General features: G+C 42.8%; 6 non-coding genes across 6 annotated transcripts; all 6 read left to right on the top strand.

The window, feature by feature from the left end:
* The first annotated feature begins 2184 nt into the window (after positions 1 to 2184).
* On the top strand, positions 2185 to 2257 carry trnav-uac (transfer RNA valine (anticodon UAC)). Its single transcript has one exon. It is a non-coding gene; the product is annotated as a tRNA-Val (tRNA).
* Positions 2258 to 4520: 2263 nt separating this feature from the next.
* On the top strand, positions 4521 to 4593 carry trnav-uac (transfer RNA valine (anticodon UAC)). The gene has a single exon. It is a non-coding gene; the product is annotated as a tRNA-Val (tRNA).
* A 2264-nt stretch (positions 4594 to 6857) lies between these two features.
* trnav-uac (transfer RNA valine (anticodon UAC)) lies at positions 6858 to 6930 on the top strand. Its single transcript has one exon. It is a non-coding gene; the product is annotated as a tRNA-Val (tRNA).
* A 2262-nt stretch (positions 6931 to 9192) lies between these two features.
* trnav-uac (transfer RNA valine (anticodon UAC)) lies at positions 9193 to 9265 on the top strand. Its single transcript has one exon. It is a non-coding gene; the product is annotated as a tRNA-Val (tRNA).
* Positions 9266 to 11511: 2246 nt separating this feature from the next.
* trnav-uac (transfer RNA valine (anticodon UAC)) lies at positions 11512 to 11584 on the top strand. The gene has a single exon. It is a non-coding gene; the product is annotated as a tRNA-Val (tRNA).
* A 2262-nt stretch (positions 11585 to 13846) lies between these two features.
* Positions 13847 to 13919, top strand: trnav-uac (transfer RNA valine (anticodon UAC)). Its single transcript has one exon. It is a non-coding gene; the product is annotated as a tRNA-Val (tRNA).
* The last annotated feature ends 623 nt before the right edge of the window (positions 13920 to 14542 follow it).

The following is a 14542-nucleotide window of genomic DNA, read 5'->3' on the forward strand; positions in this document are numbered from 1 at the left end:
TCGAAACGGAAAATGCTGGAAATTATCAGGAGGTCAGTCAGTAATGTGGAAAAAAATACATAGTGAACCTTTCAGGTCAATTAACCATCGTTAGAAATGGGAACGGAAGAGGTGTACGGTGAGATTATTCTCTTGTCAATAGGGCTAAGCGGCTTCCCTCTAATTCTTTAATTTTTCTTTATTTCGCTTCACTAATCAGATACATTTGAGTGAGCGAAAACTGACCCACAGTGAGGCTCATTTCATCTTTTGTTCCCTTTTAATCCCTGGAATCTCTGATGCCCTGGAGTTCAGAAATGTAATTAATTAATCTGCAGGGTGGCCGTCAGTAAGAAAACTTTTCTGTCTGGATCCGGGAGAGGTGCGCGTTTAGGCTCAAGATTGCTGCTACTGTCGATAGATTTTTGTGGATAAGGTTATTAAGGGTTACGGAAAAAAAGCGGGTAAATGAAGTGTTGATACAGCCCAGTCCTGATCTAATTGAATGGCGCAACAGGCTCGAGGGGCTGAATGGCCTCCTCCTATGGAGTCGATGCAGTGCACCCGAGTGCTGGAGTGTTTCCGGTGTGTAGTGGTTATCGCATTCCGCTAACACACGAAAACTCAACGGTTTGAAAGTGGGTGGAGGCAATTTAATGCCGTTTCTCCATTCAAGTTTATTAAATATGAAAATTGGAATAATTTGCATGCTTGGTTCAGTGTAAATAAAATACGCATTGACAGGCGACTTATACCTTTCAAATGGCAGCGTTACAGTGAGTGAAGTCATTCTCAATGATATTTCCCATATAGGACACAGATAGCGGGACTTTAAGGAGGATTTGGGGAAAGTTGGCGCTGATTTAGAGAAACTCCCCTCGCGTGTCTCGGACTAAAGAGGTCGGTCATATTTTATTTAAAAATTGAGGCTGAGAAGTTTCTCATTGAGAATGTGGAAGCAGAACAATAAAGATTAATAGGAAAACACAAGGTCAGCGGCAGGATTCAAATTGGAGTTTCAATCGTTCCAGCTGTGTGTCCTTTCAATAAGTAATATAAAAGCGCGTCTGTAAAAATGTCCGCACCATGTTATGATTCAGGAAACTGAGACGGGAGTAGAAATGGAGAAATAAAAGCACATGGATATGGAGAAGAGGAAGAGAGAAGGGGCAAATACTGTTTCCACGCAGAACTAATGCCGGGACTCCTCTGCTGCGCCTGGGGCGGCCTCCTGCAGCCCGGATACATTAACGTCCTAACAGCTCATTAACTGTAGGAGTGGGACCGGGCGGCGCTTCAGAAGACAGGTCGAAAAGGCAAAGACACTGTCTCGATCTCAGGTGCTCTGATCATGAAGAATAGCCACACACACAAATTATTTTATCAATGGTTAGATCCTCACTCGGCTAGGTTTGAACCAGCGTTCTCGGGGTCCGATTTTCACTTCGGTGGCTGTTAAAATTTCCGAGAAGTCCGCGGTTCAAATCACAAAGGAGCGCTCGTTTTGCCGCCACTATTGGAAGTTGAATCTTTTGCAATCACCATTAAATAACCGATTACCATAATTTACAGAATGAAAGAAAGGCGAAACACACTTCAATAACGCATTTTACGCTTTGTAAGTAATGAACTGTTTACCATATTTCATTTTGCAGATTGCATTTTAGGAACCTCGTTTAAAATCTTAATTGCTTATGAAAGCAGAAATCTGGGGCATCTTTTTAAAAAATTAACAGGATTGGTCAATGCACAGCATAAACTGCTGGCGAATGTAACTTTTCCGCCAGCAGTCGAACCGGGTATTTGTCGCTTCTGACGTGAACGTGACAACCGCTACACTACGAAAAACTCTGCGTCACTGCTCGCAGAGAATAGAATCAGTAGTGAACAAAACATCACACGGTGCTCATTTTCAGATACAATGCAGTCAACGTTTACATCAAGTGAAATAACTTTTTAGTGAAATGATGTGGAAGTATGTGTTACTCGTATTTGTGCCTCTAATTAAATGTTGTGGCGTTTGACTCCCGTTCATGTCTGTTCTTCCTCTGTTGATAAAAAAGGAGGGCATTCGTTGACCAGACTGCACTGCGGCTGATTTTGTGAGCTCATCCTTTATATTGAGTGATGCTGTTTAAGGTGAACCAATCAGCACAGAGGGTGGTCACTGGTCAGTTCCCCTGTGTTGACCGTATTTGCTCAGCGGTTCCCGTAGTGTAGTGGTTATCACGTTCGCTTTACACGCGAAAGGTCCCCGGTTCGAGCCCGGGCGGGAGCATTATGTTTAAACTTGCTGTGGATCAAAGGCCAGCGGGTTTTGTTCCAAATGAGAAAAGAAAATTGCTGTAAATCTGAAATCGAAACGGAAAATGCTGGAAATTATCAGGAGGTCAGTCAGTAATGTGGAAAAAAATACATGGTGAACCTTTCAGGTCAATTAACCATCGTTAGAACTGGGAACGGAAGAGATGTATGGTGAGATTATTCTCTTGTCAATAGGGCTAAGCGGCTTCCCTCTTATTCTTTAATTTTTCTTTATTTCGCTTCACTAATCAGATACATTTGAGTGAGCGAAAACTGACCCACAGTGAGGCTCATTTCATCTTTTGTTCCCTTTTAATCCCTGGAATCTCTGATGCCCTGAAGTTCAGAAATGTAATTCATTAATCTGCAGGGTGGCCGTCAGTAAGAAAACTTTTCTGTCTGGATCCGGGAGAGGAGCGCGTTTAGGCTCAAGATTGCTGCTACTGTCGATAGATTTTTGTGGATAAGGTTATTAAGGGTTACGGAAAAAAAGCGGGTAAATGAAGTGTTGATACAGCCCAGTCCTGATCTAATTGAATGGCGCAACAGGCTCGACGGGCTGAATGGCCTATTCCTCTGGAGTCGATGCAGTGCACCCGAGTGCTGGAGTGTTTCCGGTGTGTAGTGGTTATCGCATTCCGCTAACACACGAAAACTCAACGGTTTGAAAGTGGGTGGAGGCAATTTAATGCCGTTTCTCCATTCAAGTTTATTAAATATGAAAATTGGAATAATTTGCATGCTTGGTTCAGTGTAAATAAAATACGCATTGACAGGCGACTTATACCTTTCAAATGGCAGCGTTACAGTGAGTGAAGTAATTCTCAATGATATTTCCCATATAGGACACAGATAGCGGGATTTAAGGAGGATTTGGGGAAAGTTGGCGCTGATTTAGAGAATCTCCCCTCGCGTGTCGCGGACTAAAGAGGTCGGTCATATTTTATTTAAAAATTGAGGCTGAGAAGTTTCTCATTGAGAATGTGGAAGCAGAACAATAAAGATTAATAGGAAAATACAAGGTCAGCGACAGGATTCAAATTGGAGTTTCAATCGTTCCAACTGTGTGTCCTTTCAATAAGTAATATAAAAGCGCGTCTGTAAAAATGTCCGCACCATGTTATGATTCAGGAAACTGAGACGGGAGTAGAAATAGAGAAATAAAAGCACATGGATATGGTGAAGAGGAAGAGAGAAGGGGCAAATACTGTTTCCACGCAGAACTAATGCCGGGACTCCTCTGCTGCGCCTGGGGCGGCCTCCTGCAGCCCGGATACATTAACGTCCTAACAGCTCATTAACTGTAGGAGTGGGACCGGGCGGCGCTTCAGAAGACAGGTCGAAAAGGCAAAGACACTGTCTCGATCTCAGGTGCTCTGATCATGAAGAATAGCCACACACACAAATTCTTTTATCAATGGTTAGATCCTCACTCGGCTAGGTTTGAACCAGCGTTCTCGGGGTCCGATTTTCACTTCGCTGGTTGTTTAAATTTCCGAGAAGTCCGCGGTTCAAATCACAAAGGAGCGCTCGTTTTGCCGCCACTATTGGAAGTTGAATCTTTTGCAATCACCATTAAATAACCGATTACCATAATTTACAGAATGAAAGAAAGGCGAAACACACTTCAATAACGCATTTTACGCTTTGTAAGTAATGAACTGTTTACCATATTTCATTTTGCAGATTGCATTTTAGGAACCTCGTTTAAAATCTTAATTGCTTATGAAAGCAGAAATCTGGGGCATCTTTTTAAAAAATTAACAGGATTGGTCAATGCACAGCATAAACTGCTGGCGAATGTAACTTTTCCGCCAGCAGTCGAACCGGGTATTTGTCGCTTCTGACGTGAACGTGACAACCGCTACACTACGATAAACTCTGCGTCACTGCTCGCAGAGAATAGAATCAGTAGTGAACAAAACATCACACGGTGCTCATTTTCAGATACAATGCAGTCAACGTTTACATCAAGTGAAATAACTTTTTAGTGAAATGATGTGGAAGTATGTGTTACTCGTATTTGTGCCTGTAATTAAATGTTGTGGCGTTTGACTCCCGTTCATGTCTGTTCTTCCTCTGTTGATAAAGAAAGGAGGGCATTCGTTGACCAGACTGCACTGCGGCTGATTTTGTGAGCTCATCCTTTATATTGAGTGATGCTGTTTAAGGTGAACCAATCAGCACAGAGGGTGTTCACTGGTCAGTTCCCCTGTGTTGACCGTATTTGCACAGCGGTTCCCGTAGTGTAGTGGTTATCACGTTCGCTTTACACGCGAAAAGTCCCCGGTTCGAGCCCGGGCGGGAGCATTATGTTTAAACTTGCTGTGGATGAAAGGCCAGCGGGTTTGTTCCAAATGAGAAATGAAAATTGCTGTAAATCTGAAATCGAAACGGAAAATGCTGGAAATTATCAGGAGGACATGTCAGTAATGTGGAAAAAAATACATAGTGAACCTTTGAGGTCAATTAACCATCGTTAGAACTGGGAACGGAAGAGATGTATGGTGAGATTATTCTCTTGTCAATAGGGCTAAGCGGCTTCCCTCTTATTCTTTAATTTTTCTTTATTTCGCTTCACTAATCAGATACATTTGAGTGAGCGAAAACTGACCCACAGTGAGGCTCATTTCATCTTTTGTTCCCTTTTAATCCCTGGAATCTCTGATGCCCTGAAGTTCAGAAATGTAATTCATTAATCTGCAGGGTGGCCGTCAGTAAGAAAACTTTTCTGTCTGGATCCGGGAGAGGAGTGCGTTTAGGCCCAAGATTGCTGCGACTGTCGATAGATTTTTGTGGATAAGGTTATTAAGGGTTACGGAAAAAAAGCGGGTAAATGAAGTGTTGATACAGCCCAGTCCTGATCTAATTGAATGGCGCAACAGGCTCGAGGGGCTGAATGGCCTATTCCTATGGAGTCGATGCAGTGCACCCGAGTGTTGGAGTTTTTCCGGTGTGTAGTGGTTATCGCATTCCGCTAACACACGAAAACTCAACGGTTTGAAAGTGGGTGGAGGCAATTTAATGCCGTTTCTCCATTCAAGTTTATTAAATATGAAAATTGGAATAATTTGCATGCTTGGTTCAGTGTAAATAAAATACGCATTGACAGGCGACTTATACCTTTCAAATGGCAGCGTTACAGTGAGTGAAGTCATTCTCAATGATATTTCCCATATAGGACACAGATAGCGGGACTTTAAGGAGGATTTGGGGAAAGTTGGCGCTGATTTAGAGAATCTCCCCTCGCGTGTCGCGGACTAAAGAGGTCGGTCATATTTTATTTAAAAATTGAGGCTGAGAAGTTTCTCATTGAGAATGTGGAAGCAGAACAATAAAGATTAATAGGAAAATACAAGGTCAGCGACAGGATTCAAATTGGAGTTTCAATCGTTCCAACTGTGTGTCCTTTCAATAAGTAATATAAAAGCGCGTCTGTAAAAATGTCCGCACCATGTTATGATTCAGGAAACTGAGACGGGAGTAGAAATAGAGAAATAAAAGCACATGGATATGGTGAAGGGGAAGAGAGAAGGGGCAAATACTGTTTCCACGCAGAACTAATGCCGGGACTCCTCTGCTGCGCCTGGGGCGGCCTCCTGCAGCCCGGATACATTAACGTCCTAACAGCTCATTAACTGTAGGAGTGGGACCGGGTGGCGCTTCAGAAGACAGGTCGGAAAGGCAAAGACACTGTCTCGATCTCAGGTGCTCTGATCATGAAGAATAGCCACACACACAAATTCTTTTATCAATGGTTAGATCCTCACTCGGCTAGGTTTGAACCAGCGTTCTCGGGGTCCGATTTTCACTTCGGTGGTTGTTTAAATTTCCGAGAAGTCCGCGGTTCAAATCACAAAGGAGCGCTCGTTTTGCCGCCACTATTGGAAGTTGAATCTTTTGCAATCACCATTAAATAACCGATTACCATAATTTACAGAATGAAAGAAAGGCGAAACACACTTCAATAACGCATTTTACGCTTTGTAAGTAATGAACTGTTTATCATATTTCATTTTGCAGATTGCATTTTAGGAACCTCGTTTAAAATCTTAATTGCTTATGAAAGCAGAAATCTGGGGCATCTTTTTTAAAAATTAACAGGATTGGTCAATGCACAGCATAAACTGCTGGCGAATGTAACTTTTCCGCCAGCAGTCGAACCGGGTATTTGTCGCTTCTGACGTGAACGTGACAACCGCTACACTACGAAAAACTCTGCGTCACTGCTCGCAGAGAATAGAATCAGTAGTTAACAAAATATCACACGGTGCTCATTTTCAGATACAATGCAGTCAACGTTTACATCAAGTGAAATAACTTTTTAGTGAAATGATGTGGAAGTATGTGTTACTCGTATTGGTGCCTGTAATTAAATGTTGTGGCGTTTGACTCCCGTTCATGTCTGTTCTTCCTCTGTTGATAAAGAAAGGAGGGCATTCGTTGACCAGACTGCACTGCGGCTGATTTTGTGAGCTCATCCTTTATATTGAGTGATGCTGTTTAAGGTGAACCAATCAGCACAGAGGGTGTTCACTGGTCAGTTCCCCTGTGTTGACCGCATTTGCACAGCGGTTCCCGTAGTGTAGTGGTTATCACGTTCGCTTTACACGTGAAAGGTCCCTGGTTCGAGCCCGGGCGGGAGCATTATGTTTAAACTTGCTGTGGATGAAAGGCCAGCGGGTTTGTTCCAAATGAGAAAAGAAAATTGCTGTAAATCTGTATTCGAAACGGAAAATGCTGGAAATTATCAGAAGGACATGTCAGTAATGTGGAAAAAAATACATAGTGAACCTTTGAGGTCAATTAACCATCGTTAGAACTGGGAACGGAAGAGATGTATGGTGAGATTATTCTCTTGTCAATAGGGCTAAGCGGCTTCCCTCTTATTCTTTAATTTATCTTTATTTAGCTTCACTAATCAGATACATTTGAGTGAGCGAAAACTGACCCACAGTGAGGCTCATTTCATCTTTTGTTCCCTTTTAATCCCTGGAATCTCTGATGACCTGAAGTTCAGAAATGTAATTCATTAATCTGCAGGGTGGCCGTCAGTAAGAAAACTTTTCTGTCTGGATCCGGGAGAGGAGTGCGTTTAGGCTCAAGATTGCTGCTACTGTCGATAGATTTTTGTGGATAAGGTTATTAAGGGTTACGGAAAAAAAGCGGGTAAATGAAGTGTTGATACAGCCCAGTCCTGATCTAATTGAATGGCGCAACAGGCTCGAGGGGCTGAATGGCCTCTTCCTATGGAGTCGATGCAGTGCACCCGAGTGCTGGAGTGTTTCCGGTGTGCAGTGGTTATCGCATTCCGCTAACACACGAAAACTCAACGGTTTGAAAGTGGGTGGAGGCAATTTAATGCCGTTTCTCCATTCAAGTTTATTAAATATGAAAATTGGAATAATTTGCATGCTTGGTTCAGTGTAAATAAAATTCGCATTGACAGGCGACTTATACCTTTCAAATGGCAGCGTTACAGTGAGTGAAGTAATTCTCAATGATATTTCCCATATAGGACACAGATAGCGGGACTTTAAGGAGGATTTGGGGAAAGTTGGCGCTGATTTAGAGAATCTCCCCTCGCGTGTCGCGGACTAAAGAGGTCGATCATATTTTATTTAAAAATTGAGGCTGAGAAGTTTCTCACTGAGAATGTGGAAGCAGAACAATAAAGATTAATAGGAAAACACAAGGTCAGCGACAGGATTCAAATTGGAGTTTCAATCGTTCCAACTGTGTGTCCTTTCAATAAGTAATATAAAAGCGCGTCTGTAAAAATGTCCGCACCATGTTATGATTCAGGAAACTGAGACGGGAGTAGAAATAGAGAAATAAAAGCACATGGATATGGAGAAGAGGAAGAGAGAAGGGGCAAATACTGTTTCCACGCAGAACTAATGCCGGGACTCCTCTACTGCGCCTGGGGCGGCCTCCTGCAGCCCGGATACATTAACGTCCTAACAGCTCATTAACTGCAGGAGTGGGACCGGGCGGCGCTTCAGAAGACAGGTCGAAAAGGCAAAGACACTGTCTCGATCTCAGGTGCTCTGATCATGAAGAATAGCCACACACAAATTCTTTTATCAATGGTTAGATCCTCACTCGGCTAGGTTTGAACCAGCGTTCTCGGGGTCCGATTTTCACTTCGGTGGTTGTTTAAATTTCCGAGAAGTCCGCGGTTCAAATCACAAAGGAGCGCTCGTTTTGCCGCCACTATTGGAAGTTGAATCTTTTGCAATCACCATTAAATAACCGATTACCATAATTTACAGAATGAAAGAAAGGCGAAACACACTTCAATAACGCATTTTACGCTTTGTAAGTAATGAACTGTTTACCATATTTCATTTTGCAGATTGCATTTTAGGAACCTCGTTTAAAATCTTAATTGCTTATGAAAGCAGAAATCTGGGGCATCTTTTTTAAAAATTAACAGGATTGGTCAATGCACAGCATAAACTGCTGGCGAATGTAACTTTTCCGCCAGCAGTCGAACCGGGTATTGGTCGCTTCTGACGTGAACGTGACAACCGCTACACTACGAAAAACTCTGCGTCACTGCTCGCAGAGAATAGAATCAGTAGTGAACAAAACATCACACGGTGCTCATTTTCAGATACAATGCAGTCAACGTTTACATCAAGTGAAATAACTTTTTAGTGAAATGATGTGGAAGTATGTGTTACTCGTATTGGTGCCTCTAATTAAATGTTGTGGCGTTTGACTCCCGTTCATGTCTGTTCTTCCTCTGTTGATAAAGAAAGGAGGGCATTCGTTGACCAGACTGCACTGCGGCTGATTTTGTGAGCTCATCCTTTATATTGAGTGATGCTGTTTAAGGTGAACCAATCAGCACAGAGGGTGGTCACTGGTCAGTTCCCCTGTGTTGACCGTATTTGCACAGCGGTTCCCGTAGTGTAGTGGTTATCACGTTCGCTTTACACGCGAAAGGTCCCCGGTTCGAGCCCGGGCGGGAGCATTATGTTTAAACTTGCTGTGGATGAAAGGCCAGCGGGTTTGTTCCAAATGAGAAAAGAAAATTGCTGTAAACCTGAAATCGAAACGGAAAATGCTGGAAATTATCAGGAGGTAAGTCAGTAATGTGGAAAAAAATACATAGTGAACCTTAATTAACCATCGTTAGAACTGGGAACGGAAGAGATGTATGGTGAGATTATTCTCTTGTCAATAGGGCTAAGCGGCTTCCCTCTTATTCTTTAATTTATCTTCACTAATCAGATACATTTGAGTGAGCGAAAACTGACCCACAGTGAGGCTCATTTCATCTTTTGTTCCCTTTTAATCCCTGGAATCTCTGATGCCCTGAAGTTCAGAAATGTAATTCATTAATCTGCAGGGTGGCCGTTAGTAAGAAAACTTTTCTGTCTGGATCCGGGAGAGGAGTGCGTTTAGGCTCAAGATTGCTGCTACTGTCGATAGATTTTTGTGGATAAGGTTATTAAGGGTTACGGAAAAAAAGCGGGTAAATGAAGTGTTGATACAGCCCAGTCCTGATCTAATTGAATGGCGCAACAGGCTCGAGGGGCTGAATGGCCTATTCCTATGGAGTCGATGCAGTGCACCCGAGTGCTGGAGTGTTTCCGGTGTGTAGTGGTTATCGCATTCCGCTAACACACGAAAACTCAACGGTTTGAAAGTGGGTGGAGGCAATTTAATGCCGTTTCTCCATTCAAGTTTATTAAATATGAAAATTGGAATAATTTGCATGCTTGGTTCAGTGTAAATAAAATACGCATTGACAGGCGACTTATACCTTTCAAATGGCAGCGTTACAGTGAGTGAAGTAATTCTCAATGATATTTCCCATATAGGACACAGATAGCGGGACTTTAAGGAGGATTTGGGGAAAGTTGGCGCTGATTTAGAGAATCTCCCCTCGCGTGTCGCGGACTAAAGAGGTCGGTCATATTTTATTTCAAAATTGAGGCTGAGAAGTTTCTCATTGAGAATGTGGAAGCAGAACAATAAAGATTAATAGGAAAACACAAGGTCAGCGACAGGATTCAAATTGGAGTTTCAATCGTTCCAACTGTGTGTCCTTTCAATAAGTAATATAAAAGCGCGTCTGTAAAAATGTCCGCACCATGTTATGATTCAGGAAACTGAGACGGGAGTAGAAATAGAGAAATAAAAGCACATGGATATGGAGAAGAGGAAGAGAGAAGGGGCAAATACTGTTTCCACGCAGAACTAATGCCGGGACTCCTCTGCTGCGCCTGGGGCGGCCTCCTGCAGCCCGGATACATTAACGTCCTAACAGCTCATTAACTGTAGGAGTGGGACCGGGCGGCGCTTCAGAAGACAGGTCGAAAAGGCAAAGACACTGTCTCGATCTCAGGTGCTCTGATCATGAAGAATGGCCACACACACAAATTATTTTATCAATGGTTAGATCCTCACTCGGCTAGGTTTGAACCAGCGTTCTCGGGGTCCGATTTTCACTTCGGTGGTTGTTTAAATTTCCGAGAAGTCCGCGGTTCAAATCACAAAGGAGCGCTCGTTTTGCCGCCACTATTGGAAGTTGAATCTTTTGCAATCACCATTAAATAACCGATTACCATAATTTACAGAATGAAAGAAAGGCGAAACACACTTCAATAACGCATTTTACGCTTTGTAAGTAATGAACTGTTTACCATATTTCATTTTGCAGATTGCATTTTAGGAACCTCGTTTAAAATCTTAATTGCTTATGAAAGCAGAAATCTGGGGCATCTTTTTTAAAAATTAACAGGATTGGTCAATGCACAGCATAAACTGCTGGCGAATGTAACTTTTCCGCCAGCAGTCGAACCGGGTATTTGTCGCTTCTGACGTGAACGTGACAACCGCTACACTACGAAAAACTCTGCGTCACTGCTCGCAGAGAATAGAATCAGTAGTGAACAAAACATCACACGGTGCTCATTTTCAGATACAATGCAGTCAACGTTTACATCAAGTGAAATAACTTTTTAGTGAAATGATGTGGAAGTATGTGCTACTCGTATTTGTGCCTCTAATTAAATGTTGTGGCGTTTGACTCCCGTTCATGTCTGTTCTTCCTCTGTTGATAAAGAAAGGAGGGCATTCGTTGACCAGACTGCACTGCGGCTGATTTTGTGAGCTCATCCTTTATATTGAGTGATGCTGTTTAAGGTGAACCAATCAGCACAGAGGGTGTTCACTGGTCAGTTCCCCTGTGTTGACCGCATTTGCACAGCGGTTCCCGTAGTGTAGTGGTTATCACGTTCGTTTTACACGCGAAAAGTCCCCGGTTCGAGCGCGGGCGGGAGCATTATGTTTAAACTTGCTATGGATGAAAGGCCAGCGGGTTTATTCCAAATGAGAAAAGAAAATTGCTGTAAATCTGAAATCGAAACGGAAAATGCTGGAAATTATCAGGAGGTAAGTCAGTAATGTGGAAAAAAATACATAGTGAACCTTAATTAACCATCGTTAGAACTGGGAACGGAAGAGATGTATGTTGAGATTATTCTCTTGTCAATAGGGCTAAGCGGCTTCCCTCTTATTCTTTAATTTTTCTTTATTTCGCTTCACTAATCAGATACATTTGAGTGAGCGAAAACTGACCCACAGTGAGGCTCATTTCATCTTTTGTTCCCTTTTAATCCCTGGAATCTCTGATGCCCTGAAGTTCAGAAATGTAATTCATTAATCTGCAGGGTGGCCGTCAGTAAGAAAACTTTTCTGTCTGGATCCGGGAGAGGAGCGCGTTTAGGCTCAAGATTGCTGCTACTGTCGATAGATTTTTGTGGATAAGGTTATTAAGGGTTACGGAAAAAAAGCGGGTAAATGAAGTGTTGATACAGCCCAGTCCAGATCTAATTGAATGGCGCAACAGGCTCGAGGTGCTGAATGGCCTCCTCCTATTCCTATGGAGTCGATGCAGTGCACCCGAGTGCTGGAGTGTTTCCGGTGTGTAGTGGTTATCGCATTCCGCTAACACACGAAAACTCAACGGTTTGAAAGTGGGTGGAGGCAATTTAATGCCGTTTCTCCATTCAAGTTTATTAAATATGAAAATTGGAATAATTTGCATGCTTGGTTCAGTGTAAATAAAATACGCATTGACAGGCGACTTATACCTTTCAAATGGCAGCGTTACAGTGAGTGAAGTAATTCTCAATGATATTTCCCATATAGGACACAGATAGCGGGACTTTAAGGAGGATTTGGGGAAAGTTGGCGCTGATTTAGAGAATCTCCCCTCGCGTGTCGCGGACTAAAGAGGTCGGTCATATTTTATTTCAAAATTGAGGCTGAGAAGTTTCTCATTGAGAATGTGGAAGCAGAACAATAAAGATTAATAGGAAAACACAAGGTCAGCGACAGGATTCAAATTGGAGTTTCAATCGTTCCAGCTGTGTGTCCTTTCAATAAGTAATATAAAAGCGCGTCTGTAAAAATGTCCGCACCATGTTATGATTCAGGAAACTGAGACGGGAGTAGAAATAGAGAAATAAAAGCACATGGATATGGAGAAGAGGAAGAGAGAAGGGGCAAATACTGTTTCCACGCAGAACTAATGCCGGGACTCCTCTGCTGCACCTGGGGCGGCCTCCTGCAGCCCGGATACATTAACGTCCTAACAGCTCATTAACTGTAGGAGTGGGACCGGGCGGCGCTTCAGAAGACAGGTCGAAAAGGCAAAGACACTGTCTCGATCTCAGGTGCTCTGATCATGAAGAATGGCCACACACACAAATTCTTTTATCAATGTTTAGATCCTCAGTCGGCTAGGTTTGAACCAGCGTTCTCGGGGTCCGATTTTCACTTCGGTGGTTGTTTAAATTTCCGAGAAGTCCGCGGTTCAAATCACAAAGGAGCGCTCGTTTTGCCGCCACTATTGGAAGTTGAATCTTTTGCAATCACCATTAAATAACCGATTACCATAATTTACAGAATGAAAGAAAGGCGAAACACACTTCAATAACGCATTTTACGCTTTGTAAGTAATGAACTGTTTACCATATTTCATTTTGCAGATTGCATTTTAGGAACCTCGTTTAAAATCTTAATTGCTTATGAAAGCAGAAATCTGGGGCATCTTTTTTAAAAATTAACAGGATTGGTCAATGCACAGCATAAACTGCTGGCGAATGTAACTTTTCCGCCAGCAGTCGAACCGGGTATTTGTCGCTTCTGACGTGAACGTGACAACCGCTACACTACGAAAAACTTTGCGTCACTGCTCGCAGAGAATAGAATCAGTAGTGAACAAAACATCACACGGTGCTCATTTTCAGATACAATGCAGTCAACGTTTACATCAAGTGAAATCACTTTTTAGTGAAATGATGTGGAAGTATGTGCTACTCGTATTTGTGCCTCTAATTAAATGTTGTGGCGTTTGACTCCCGTTCATGTCTGTTCTTCCTCTGTTGATAAAGAAAGGAGGGCATTCGTTGACCAGACTGCACTGCGGCTGATTTTGTGAGCTCATCCTTTATATTGAGTGATGCTGTTTAAGGTGAACCAATCAGCACAGAGGGTGTTCACTGGTCAGTTCCCCTGTGTTGACTGTATTTGCACAGCGGTTCCCGTAGTGTAGTGGTTATCACGTTCGTTTTACACGCGAAAAGTCCCCGGTTCGAGCCCGGGCGGGAGCATTATGTTTAAACTTGCTATGGATGAAAGGCCAGCGGGTTTGTTCCAAATGAGAAAAGAAAATTGCTGTAAATCTGAAATCGAAACGGAAAATGCTGGAAATTATCAGGAGGTAAGTCAGTAATGTGGAAAAAAATACATAGTGAACCTTAATTAACCATCGTTAGAACTGGGAACGGAAGAGATGTATGGTGAGATTATTCTCTTGTCAATAGGGCTAAGCGGCTTCCCTCTTATTCTTTAATTTTTCTTTATTTCGCTTCACTAATCAGATACATTTGAGTGAGCGAAAACTGACCCACAGTGAGGCTCATTTCATCTTTTGTTCCCTTTTAATCCCTGGAATCTCTGATGCCCTGAAGTTCAGAAATGTAATTCATTAATCTGCAGGGTGGCCGTCAGTAAGAAAACTTTTCTGTCTGGATCCGGGAGAGGAGCGCGTTTAGGCTCAAGATTGCTGCTACTGTCGATAGATTTTTGTGGATAAGGTTATTAAGGGTTACGGAAAAAAAGCGGGTAAATGAAGTGTTGATACAGCCCAGTCCAGATCTAATTGAATGGCGCAACAGGCTCGAGGGGCTGAATGGCCTCCTCCTATTCCTATGGAGTCGATGCAGTGCACCCG

Source organism: Somniosus microcephalus, unplaced genomic scaffold (genome assembly GCF_052327205.1).
Source record: "Somniosus microcephalus isolate GS21.2 unplaced genomic scaffold, FLI_Smic_1.0 unresolved_chr4, whole genome shotgun sequence".
NCBI lineage: Eukaryota > Metazoa > Chordata > Chondrichthyes > Squaliformes > Somniosidae > Somniosus > Somniosus microcephalus.